At 41.8% G+C, this 11,111-nt stretch overlaps 1 non-coding gene across 1 annotated transcript; it reads left to right on the top strand.

The window, feature by feature from the left end:
• The first annotated feature begins 9,783 nt into the window (after positions 1 to 9,783).
• Positions 9,784 to 9,939, top strand: LOC119313121. The gene has a single exon (XR_005151511.1). It is a non-coding gene; the product is annotated as a 5.8S ribosomal RNA (ribosomal RNA).
• The last annotated feature ends 1,172 nt before the right edge of the window (positions 9,940 to 11,111 follow it).

Below are 11,111 nucleotides of genomic sequence, written 5' to 3'. Positions count from 1 at the left end.
TCCCATCTCTCTTCCTTTTATAGTCATTTAGTACATTTTAGTCGTTTAGTGTATATAATTAAAATTTAAACTCAAGTCCATGGAAAAACGTTAAAATTGGGTGAAAAATCATATTTGTGTTCTTAAGTCCATGTTCAAGACTTATCCAATAATGGAAAAGAAAATTCAAACGTTTGGGTGTCGGGACTCGACCCCGAACATGAAGGTGGTTCATTTATTCTGAAAAATGCAAACAAAGTCTAGAAAACATGAAACTTGGCACGGTACCCTCATATGGCATCAACCTGTTGTGGTAATATTTGGCAAGGTTTCGTGAAAGTTGTGACATACACTACTTAGAAACTGGACCATCTTCCAGTAAGAATCTAGGTTCCGGAGAAAAAGGTCCTGTTTGAAGGCCAAGTGATTGTTGCTTCATCGGTTGACCTTGATTTTTTTTCTACAGTCAATATACATCATTACATGATACATATCAAAATTTGGAATTCTTTGACGTTTGTTACATATATTTAAGTTTTTAGTGCATTTCTAGGTATTAGGTGCATATAATTAAAATTTGAACCGCAAGTGCCTAGAAATGTTGGCAATTTTTTTTTGTTATTTAGTCTATGTTTAGGCCTTATCGAATAAAGTAAGAATAATTCCATACATCCAGACTCATACCTCGAACATAGAGGGTTTCTGTTTTTCAATTCCGAAAACGCAAATGAAGTCTGAAAAGCATGAAACTTGGCATGGTGCCCTCAGATGACAGCAACATATTGTGGTAAAATTTTCACAAGGTAGCTCAAAAGTTATGATGTGCACATTTTTTAATCTAGAGCATCTCTGAGTAAGAATCTATGTTTCGAGAGGGAAAGAGTCAGGTTTGAAGGCCAAGTGGCGGTTGCTTCATTGGTTGACAATGGATATTTTTTTCTACACTCTAAATAGAACGTTAATGACACATGCCAAAATTTGTCATTTTTGGGGTTGGTTGCTCTATTTAAGTCATTTAGTGCATTTCCAGGAATTAGGTTCATGTGATTAAAATTTGAAATGTGAGTGTATGATAGACTTAGAAAGTTTGGGTTAAAAATCATATTTGTGTTCTTTAGTCTATGTTTAGGCATTTTTTTAAGAAAAGAGAAGGAACTCCAAACATCTGGATGCCAGGACTCGGCACCGAACATGTAGTTTATTGGTTTTAAATTATGAAAAAATTAAATGAAGGTTGGAAAACATGAAGCTGGGCAGGTGTCACTGCAGATCCCTAGACGCCGTGCTAATTTTTTTAGAAGGTTTTGCGAAATTTGTGAGGCTTACTGATTGGTGATCGAAGCACCCCCTTGGTGGAATCGAGAGGGAACGAGTCAGGTCCGAAGACAAAGGGGCCGCTACTTCATTGTTATCCTTGAAACTTTTATACACTCAAGATACACCATTAGAAGTTACGTTTAAAATTTTGAAAGTTTTGGAGTACGTTCGCTATGTTTAAGTCATTCAGTGCATTTCTAGGCATTTCGAGAATATGTTGAAAACTTAAACTACAAGTGAATGATCTTTTTTTTTTGTAAATTTGGGTTGAAGTAAATCCTAGATGCATGCCTTGAGTCTATGTTTAGGCATTATCCTAGAAAAAACAAAATAAAATTGTTAAAAAATAAAAGAAAAAACAATTCAACACTCATTCTAAAAAATGCAAACAAAATTTGAAATAAAGAAATTACAAACCAAATCCTTTGGCAAAACTTGACTTTTGAGAATGCATTCATGCAAACCAAATATGCCTCTGAACTTATTAGGGACAAGAGAATGCTAGCATTTCTTCAGAGCCAGAATTGCATAGAACATAGTTGTAGCTTGGGAGGTGAAAAGGCTTCATGTGGAACAAATTATTGGTGTTTATTCTGCCATGGAGCAGTAAGAAAAAAAGTATGCTTTAATGGGTTGTCAGACACGGTGGCGGAGACATGGGGACAAGCAGGCCTGGACGAGGCCAACATCTGCCTATTTCTCCATTTGTAGATTGACTGATTAGTTAATGCTGAAATGGTGTGAATAATTTGGGGACTTCTAGCGGTAGGTCAAATTATCACAATTGTTGTTTGTATCCATCCCATTTAGCATGTCTTGCAGAGATTTAAATTGCTATGAAGTTGATATAGCTCCATATATTAATTAGGATTTCCATTTCTCTTCTAAATCTATGTTGCAATGAATTTATTTTATTTTTCAAGAACACATATACAAATGTCCTTTACATCTCCATCAAGCAACCGTTCGAAGGAGCACATTAGGACAAATATGTTGGCCAAGTGACAATAGGATTCATGTCATAAGTTAGGAGCTCGCCTTAATTTTGCTAGAATTTCTAGATGGATGTTTAGCATCGGTTTCTAAGATGATATAATTTCACAATGCGACATCTCTTTTACTATGAATACTATTGTTGTTGAAATCAAAGATGGATGATTTCCTCTTATTTTCACCCCAAATTGTGCATCCAATGATGTCTTTGTTTCAGCTGACTTTCACTTTGAGCTCTATCATTGCAAACTAAATTTCGTAAAAAAAATTGAAAATGCTAAATTTCTTATTTTATATTTTCCTTGTTTCCTCTGATGTTCATTTCAAACTTTTTCACGGCATCAAATAATGTTCATAGTGGCACCAATTTTTTTCGGGCTTTGAGCCTTTTCTAGAGCTGGGCATTGAGGCCCTCTAGTCCAGAAATTAGAAAGTCGGTTTTAGGAAACACCAGCAATAGATTCACCATGCATCACCGCAAAAACAGCCTAAAACTTGATCTACTCGCAGAGCCTAAAACTTGATCTGCTAATTTAGAATGCGAACACTTTTTAAATGGAAAAAACTAACGCCCACACGTGTGGCATCTTGCACATCGCCCACACACTTTCATCACCACTCATTTTGCCACGTATAAACAGATGACATCAGCAGGAATTTTTTTGGTTTTTGGCTTAAAAATGATTTATCTCCTAATTAAAAAGTCAAATTAAAAATATATTTTCGTCATTAAATCCGCCTCGATGAGATTTTCAAAACTAGACCCCATGTTGATATGTTTCGACGAATTTTTTTTTGCCCAAAATTTGCCATGATGTTTACACTATAGTTGTCATGGTGCTTAAACTAAAGTTGCCATGTGGCAATTTTAGTTTGTAGAGCATGGCAATTTTAGTTTTTTTATGATGGCAATTCCAGTACTTTGACCATTAAAATTATTTTTTATATGAACCATGACAATTTTAAGTGCATGTATCATGGCAATTTTAGTTTATGGTTCATGGCAAATCTTGTTTCTTAATTCCTCATTTTATAATATGCCAAAATTAGCTTTTAAATGTAGAAGAAAATAGCTGAAATATATCATGGCAACTTCAGTGTAAACATCATGGCAATTCATATGCAATAGACATGGCAACTTTTAACCAAAAAAAAATTTCGTCGAAATATATTAATATGAGATCTAGTTTCAAAGATCTCGTCGAGGGATTTAATGGTGAAAACGAATCTTCAATCAGATTTTTTATTTAGGAGATAAAAGATTTTGAAAGCTGAAAATCCAAAAAAATGCCCACATGCATGCATGCGGTGATGTGGCGCAGTCTGTGTGTTATATGGCGTGTGGGCGGATTTGGTTCCCACCACATGTGTGAGCGTTACCGTTGTCCTTTTAAATTTATGAGAAAAAATTTAGAAACAATATCATTTTTTCTAATTTTGACCTTTAAAAATTCAAAATAATCGGAAACATGAACATTTTTTAGAAAGAAAAGTAAACTTGAAAACAAAAAATACGAAAAGAAACAGAAAGAAAGAAGAAGAAACTGGTCAGGAACTCTTGGAAGTTCCCCAAAACCTATAAAAACTGGCTTGGAACCGATGTTCCGAAAACCAGGATCGCTCGAGGGCCTTAACGGGCCGGCCCAGCTCATCGCTCGCTCGCCAACTCATGTGTCATATAGGGTTTTCATTAAAAAACGGTTTTTTTTTGAATCAAAATAATTGGGTCTTCCCCTCCTGATTCCTGAAGAAACATTCACAGCACCCTACCCCGCAAAAAAGAAAAAGAAAATCACAGCGCCCCATGCCGCTCTCTCTCACTCGCACTCCTCCTCGGCCTATTTATACCGCAAGCTTTACCGCAGCACAAGTGCCTCAACAGCAGTGTAGCGATCTCACGCGCACAACAAAATAGAGAATAGAGAGCGGACCGAGAAGAACATGTTTGTCGGCGTGGCAGGCATGGGGAACCTACTGGGCCTCCGGGCTGTCGGCGGCGGCTACGGTTGGGGCTTCAGCAACAACTTCGCGGGCGTCTTCAACGGCGTCACCGGACCGCTTGGCGGCGTCGGGGGTGGCGTGGGGAACCTCACAACATTTTCAGGCGTCGGAGGAGCCGGCCGCATCCCTTCCCGAGCTTTCGTCGGTGGCAGCGCCCCGTTTGGTGGGCTGGGAGACGGGTACGGCGGTGGAGGCGCCGGCGGCGTCACGCCTTGAGTACGTCGTCGTGGCCGAGCTAGCGTGGGCGCCCCGGGCCATGCATATATTGGACGTCACCATACCTCTGGGACATGGATGGTGGATCGCGCAAGCTTAGCGTAGGTACATGCGTGGACCTAGGGTGTGTTCGTGGTGTGGCGCAGCGTTCAAGCGTAGTAGTCCTTTGTGTCTATAGGTTTGTACAGGGTGTAGTAGTCACAGGTGCGCGAGTGCTATCTTTGCAACAAGGTCGTTTTGCATAATTCTTTTCGTCTTCAGTTTTTTTGCAACAACGATGATGTTGTGGAGGAACTTTTGTAACATAGGTAATGTTGCCGAATTTTTGCAATGAAAATTATGTGCAAAAACGTTACCATTACACACATCCCTGTGGGTAAATTACTCTATTAATGGTTGGCAATGGATCAGTTTTTAGTCACACGGGGAATTTGTGGGTCAAATACCTTATCCAGTGGTTAAGACGGGGATGGTGAAAGGCCGTACTGATGGGTCCTAAAATCAGTAGACTGTAGGTAATTCTCGTCTATGCCCGTCCAAATTTCTTCCCATCCAAATTAAATGGCTGGAATAGAAATATGAATTCATGGTACAGAGAGGTTAAGAAAGACATCATTGCCAAGCTTGATATTATTGATAAACATTGTGAGATTTATGGGCTCACAGTTGATGATAGAAAAGAGCAACTAGATCTTAGAGCTCAATTAAATAGGCTTCTCCAATAGGAGGAAGCTAAGTGGAAACACAGGGCAGAGGTAGATGAGATTTTAGAAGGAGATAGTAATACCAATTTTTTTCATGCTAAATCTAATGGTAGAAGTCGGAGAAACAAGATTAACAGCTTGGGCCAAGAGGAGGGGAAGATCGAGGGGGACAAAAACTGAATGGAATATATCATCTTTTTCTATACAAATCTCTTTGGCCCCCCTGATGATTCTTCCATCTCTTTAAATATTGATAATGTCAAAAAATTCTCTAGTGTGCACAGTGACAAACTGATTGATAAATTTTCCCTAGAGGAAATAAAACATGTGGTCTTTAATATGGCTCATAACAAATCTCCAGGGCCTGATTGCTCGACTGTTGAATTTTAACATGAACTGAAAGCCTTGTTGGATGATTTTGCAAACAGAAAAATAGACATTAGTAGGTTGAATTATGGTATCATTACCCTGGTACCTAAGACTAAAAATGCTAACCAAATACAAAAATTTAGACCAATCTGTTTGCTGAATGTCAGTTTTAAAATTATTATTAAGGTCCTGATGAATAGACTCAATTGGGTAGCTGCTGAAGTGATATCCCCAGACTGCTTTTGTGGAAGGCAGATACATCATGGAAGGAGTGTTGATACTTCATGAATCTCTTAACACTATTCACAGGAAAAAACAAAGTGCCCTGCTCCTCAAGGTTGATTTTGAAAATGCATATGACAAAATTAAATGGTCTTTTTTATTTCAAATGTTTAAAATGAAAGGGTTCCCGAATAAATGGATAGACTGGGTTATGGAAACTATAAGAGGTGGCAAAGTCTATGTCAAGGTTAATGATGACTTGGGAACATATTTCCCCACTCACAAAGGCTTGAGACAGGGGAACTCCCTATCACCCTTGAATTTTGACTTAGGGTTTGATGCTCTGGCTATTATGCTGGATAATGCTAAGAGAAATGGTTTAATAAAAGGAGTCATAACTAAAAATGCTCCAAATGGGGTTAATATGTTACAATACGCTAATGACACAATCTTTTTACTACAAGATGATTTTGAGAGCACTCACAACTTCAAATATATACTCTGCATTTTTTGATGTCTGATTTGAAGATTAATTTCCATAAAAGTGAACTCTTTTTGTTTGGAAATGCTACTGATAAAACTAAGGAATACTCTAGAATTTTTACATGTCATGTTGGTGCTCTACCAATGAAATATCTCGGGTTGCATGTCGATGAAAAGCGGATTAGGAATAAACATTGGAAACCTCCTGAGAAAATAATGGAAAAAGGTGTGAAAATTGGCAAGGGAGACTACTAGCTAGTGCTAGAAGGATCACCTTAATCCAATCCTCGTTGACATGGGTGCCTTACTTTATGGTGTCCTTCTATGGACTGCCGGTTGGAGTGTGTAAACGAATGGACTTTTCAGAGCAAGATTATTATGGCAAGAAAATAATGAAAAGGAAAAAAAATTATTTGGTGAAATGGTCTGACATGTGCAGACCAAAAGACATGGGGGACTGGGGATCCAAAACCTAGCCCTGATGAATAAAACCTTGTTATGTAAATGGTGGTGGAAATTATTTACTTTAGAAGGCTTATGGCAAGATATCATGCTTAGTAAATATTAGAAGAAAGGGACTTTGAGTATTGTAACCGCTAGATAGGGAGACTCTCAATTCTGGGGGGTACTTCTAAAACACAAAGAACATTTTCTATCCCCGTGTAAATTTACAGTGGGCGATAGAAAAAATGTTCGATTTTGGGAGGACTGGTGGATAGGATCCACAGCCTTGAAAACAAGTTTCCCTAGGCTGTACAATACCTACTTTTATAAAAATATGGCTATTAGGGAAGTTTGAGATAAAGGGATTGACACAATTCATTTTAGAAGAACTCTGGGGTGTGCTTCTTTTACCTTGACCGACAGAAAAGATGAGATTAAATGGACTTAAATGGAATTTACTCTTTTAAATCCTTTTATAGACATTTAATTGAAAATGGGATCAAATATCCACACCTCTTTATGTGGAAGATTAAGATGCCACGTAGAGTGAAAGTGTATATGTGGCTGGCTCTTAGAAATTAAAAGGCATTGTTACAAAAGATAATCTGTTGCGCAGAGGGTGGAAAGGAGACAAAAATATCCCTTTTGTGGGCATGAAGAAAATATTGATCATCTTTTCCATGCCCGCTCAGTAGCCCGCCTGTTGTGGAATGTACTGAAGTGTGCATTCAACCTAACATGCATTCCAAAAACCCTAGATTCCTTGATGAGGGTTTGGGTTAAAAAAATTGGAAAGGAAGAAAGGGGTCTAAGTGATGGTAGGAATCTCTGCCATTTGCTGGACCCTCTAGAAATTACGTAATGGAATAATCTTTGAAAACAACAAGGTTGATGATCCTTGCATTCTAGTGAATCTTTTTCTGAAATGGCTACATGATTGGAATATTTTTGCAGAAAAAACCCGCAAGAAGTGAGATGATGGTGGCCGGAGTGAAGCGGGTTGGAAGAGTTGCGGAAGAAGTGTTCAGAGCGGCGCATGGGTGGCATTTGGGAACAAGAAGAATCACGGCGGGGTGACCTCGCTGGAGTTTTTTCGACCTGAGAAAGCTTCCTTCCTCCTGAATAAAAATGTTGCTATGTTTCTCTTCATCCTTTCCCTCCGGCCTCGCTATAATCTCTCTGTAATGTAATATGGAGATATGAAATCTTTCTCTTTTATGTTTGATACTATGTAATGGTGTGTTTGCTGGTGCCGGACCTATATTTGAGCCCAGGCCTTAGATATTTAGGATGCTAGAGGGGAAGTGTAGAGGGAGGGAGGGATGGCTCCTTCTCTCTTTTCTATGTAGTAGGCTAAGATACACGGTTTAGAAGTGGTTTCCTTCTTTTGGTTCTTGTAAGACTTGGTGATTTCTAGTAAGGGAAATAGGAGAGGCGATCTCTCTTTTATCAAAAAAAAAAAAGAATCTCCCCATCCCACCCATTTCTCCCAAAAAATCCCAAAGAAAACCATAATGTAGCTACAACACGCCCCCAAATGGCCTTACATGTTGTTTATTGTGTTGAAATGTTTATGTCTCTCCAGAAATGTTATTGAATATAGTTGTTGATTGTGGGCATGGTTTTCCTTGTGGGAATGGAAATTTTTATATCAAGATGGGGACGGGAATGGGAGTCCAAATACATGATTGGTAATCCCCATTGTCAGCTTGAGCTGCAAGTGCGTGTCTAAGAAGAGGAGAGAGAATATGGTAAAACTGGGAAAAGGAAGTAGATAAGGTTTGTGGAGCTCATAGGACACGTGTAACATAGAGAAGGGCGACAGATGCCGATGCGTTTTCAGCTGGCTGAACAGAATCATTTGCCTTTATACTCATCATGTTCTTGATCCCTGAGCAAACAGTCACTGAAACCCACACCTGCCACGGTGTCTCCTTCGTACTCCTCTGCCTATTTAAACATCAAACTCCGCGAGACCACAAGTGTATCAGCACCAACGATCACAAGTGCACAACACAAATGAGTGTTTGTACGAGTGTTTGTACAAGTGTACAAGGTTCGACAGAGGCTAGCAGGGGGGCGCTACGACGCCGGTGCTGCGGCCAGCAGCGATGCGAGGGAGAGGAGCTCCTGCCACCCTCGCTGGGAGAGCCCGCACGTGATGGCCAGGGGGGAAGCGCGCCTCGCGCAGCGATTAGTAGGCATGGGGATTTTTTCACGCACACGTTGACCAACGGGAGGTAGAAGACGATTTGGAGAAGGGCCATCGAACGGTTGAGAGTCTCCAGATCTAACGGCCTGTGAGACAATAGGTTTGGGGAACCGGCATAACCCTCTAGGGATGGCCTATCACATCTTTATCTAATACTTTCTCCGTTCCAAAATAGATGACTCAACTTTATACTAACTTTGTACTAAAGTTAGTACAAAGTTGAGCCATTTATTTTGAAACGGAGGGAGTAATAAAGGACGGAGGCTTTCATAGTTCTTCATCCGTCGTCGTTTTATATCCATCGATTTTGTGTTAAACATAGATTGACGACTCGGATTTGAAGGGATATATGGACGTTTCGTATAGGCAGAAACCTGACCAGCTAGGTCCAATCGGAAAAAACAAACTTGCAAACTAGTAGACCGGCTAGGAGTCCTAGAAATCAACGTGGCCGTAGAATTAGGTTAGTTTTATATTCATTAGTACTCCTGCAAGTCGGCTTGCATGGCGCTTGTATATGTAACTTTAACATAACTAGGAAACTTATTCCAAAATACAAGGAGACCAGATGCTTTATAAATTCAGTTTTGCTAAAACACATTTAGATGTGCCAATTGTCGTGACCCTGACCAAAACAGACCGCGCATGCGTCATCCAATCCATCGGCGGCGGTGAAAACCGTCGCTCGGCCAATGCCTCGACCACCTCCCCTCCTCGGAGTGGGTGGTGGCTCGGGGTAAAAGAACCCACGGCGCCGAAGGCGTCAAGGAACACTGTGCCTAACCCGAGGGCATGGCTAGCTTGCTAGCCGTCCCTTGTGTTGCAAAGCTATTTAATCCACACGACTCTCGGCAACGGATATCTCGGCTCTCGCATCGATGAAGAACGTAGCGAAATGCGATACCTGGTGTGAATTGCAGAATCCCGCGAATCATCGAGTCTTTGAACACAAGTTGCGCCCGAGGCCACTCGGCCGAGGGCATAATTGTAACGGCGGGGCCCATGGTCAGCGAACCATACCGGACGGGAGTCGAACCAGCCGAGGCGGGACTGAGCCAGGAGGAGTAGTCGAGTCGTGTGGTTACTTAAGGGCCAAGTGTGGCCAGTTGTGAGGCATGATATGACATAATTGAACCGAACGGAGAGAAGCTGATCTTCCTCCTCCTTATCCCCTTCCTTCCCTTTGTCTCACCTACCTCCCCTGCTCGCTCCCCCTCCTCAGATCCGTAGCCTAGATCGGTTCCCTTACATCTGGTATCAGAGGTCCAGCTCGTCGATCTGGAGACCGCCTACCCCAAGCCATGTTACCATACAAAGCAAACGCGGCAAGCGGCGGCGATGGAGGAACAAATCGCGGCCCTCGCCAAGGCCGTCCACGACGGATGGCTGGCCAACGAGGCTCGCCTCGACGCGATCCAGCAGTCGTCGGAGCTGTGGAGGCCTGTTGTCACTCATCTTCAACAACAAGTTGACGAGCTGCGCACGCAAGTGGGGCGCATCGCGCTACATCCGATCCTGGCGGCGCCACCGGATCCAATCCCGGAGGGCGACGTGGTGGTGCGACCGGCCTCGGCATCCGACACCGGCGAGCACCACGGGCCGTTAGGCCACGGCGAGATCGACACCACTGGGGGCATGGCACACGGGGTGGTCACCACCCAGTTGCTGCCCCCGGTCAAGGGTAAGTCCTTAGCCGATCCCCATGCTCTAGTTGCTGTTCGTGCATCTGATTCGCCCATACCGCATCAGATCGACCCGCCCATGCCACATTTCCCCAACTGGTCGTTGCCTAAACTTGATTTTCCGATGTTCGACGGGGAAAATCTGTAATTCTGGACAACTAGATGCGAGAAATACTTTGATGTGTATGGTGTGTAGCCAGATCTGTGGGTTTGCGTCGCTACCTTACACTTCACGGGTAGTGCGGCGCGCTGGCTGCAACTTCAGGAGTCTAGGAGTGGATCGATGCACTGGGATGAACTCTATACAGCCTTAGGCACGAAATTTGGGAGAGAGCAGTATCAGGTGCACCTTCGGCAGTTTCGTCTGCTGAAACAAACTGGCACAGTGCACGAGTACATGTTGCAATTTGAGGAAATCATGCATCACTTGTTAGCGCATAACCCTGCTTTTGATCCTGTGTTTTTTACCACACAATTCTTAGAAGGGCT

This window comes from Triticum dicoccoides, chromosome 5B (assembly GCF_002162155.2).
Source record: "Triticum dicoccoides isolate Atlit2015 ecotype Zavitan chromosome 5B, WEW_v2.0, whole genome shotgun sequence".
In the NCBI taxonomy this organism is placed as follows: domain Eukaryota; kingdom Viridiplantae; phylum Streptophyta; class Magnoliopsida; order Poales; family Poaceae; genus Triticum; species Triticum dicoccoides.
The sequence above is the reverse complement of the archived record's forward strand: the minus strand, read 5'-3'. Positions and strand labels throughout refer to the sequence as shown.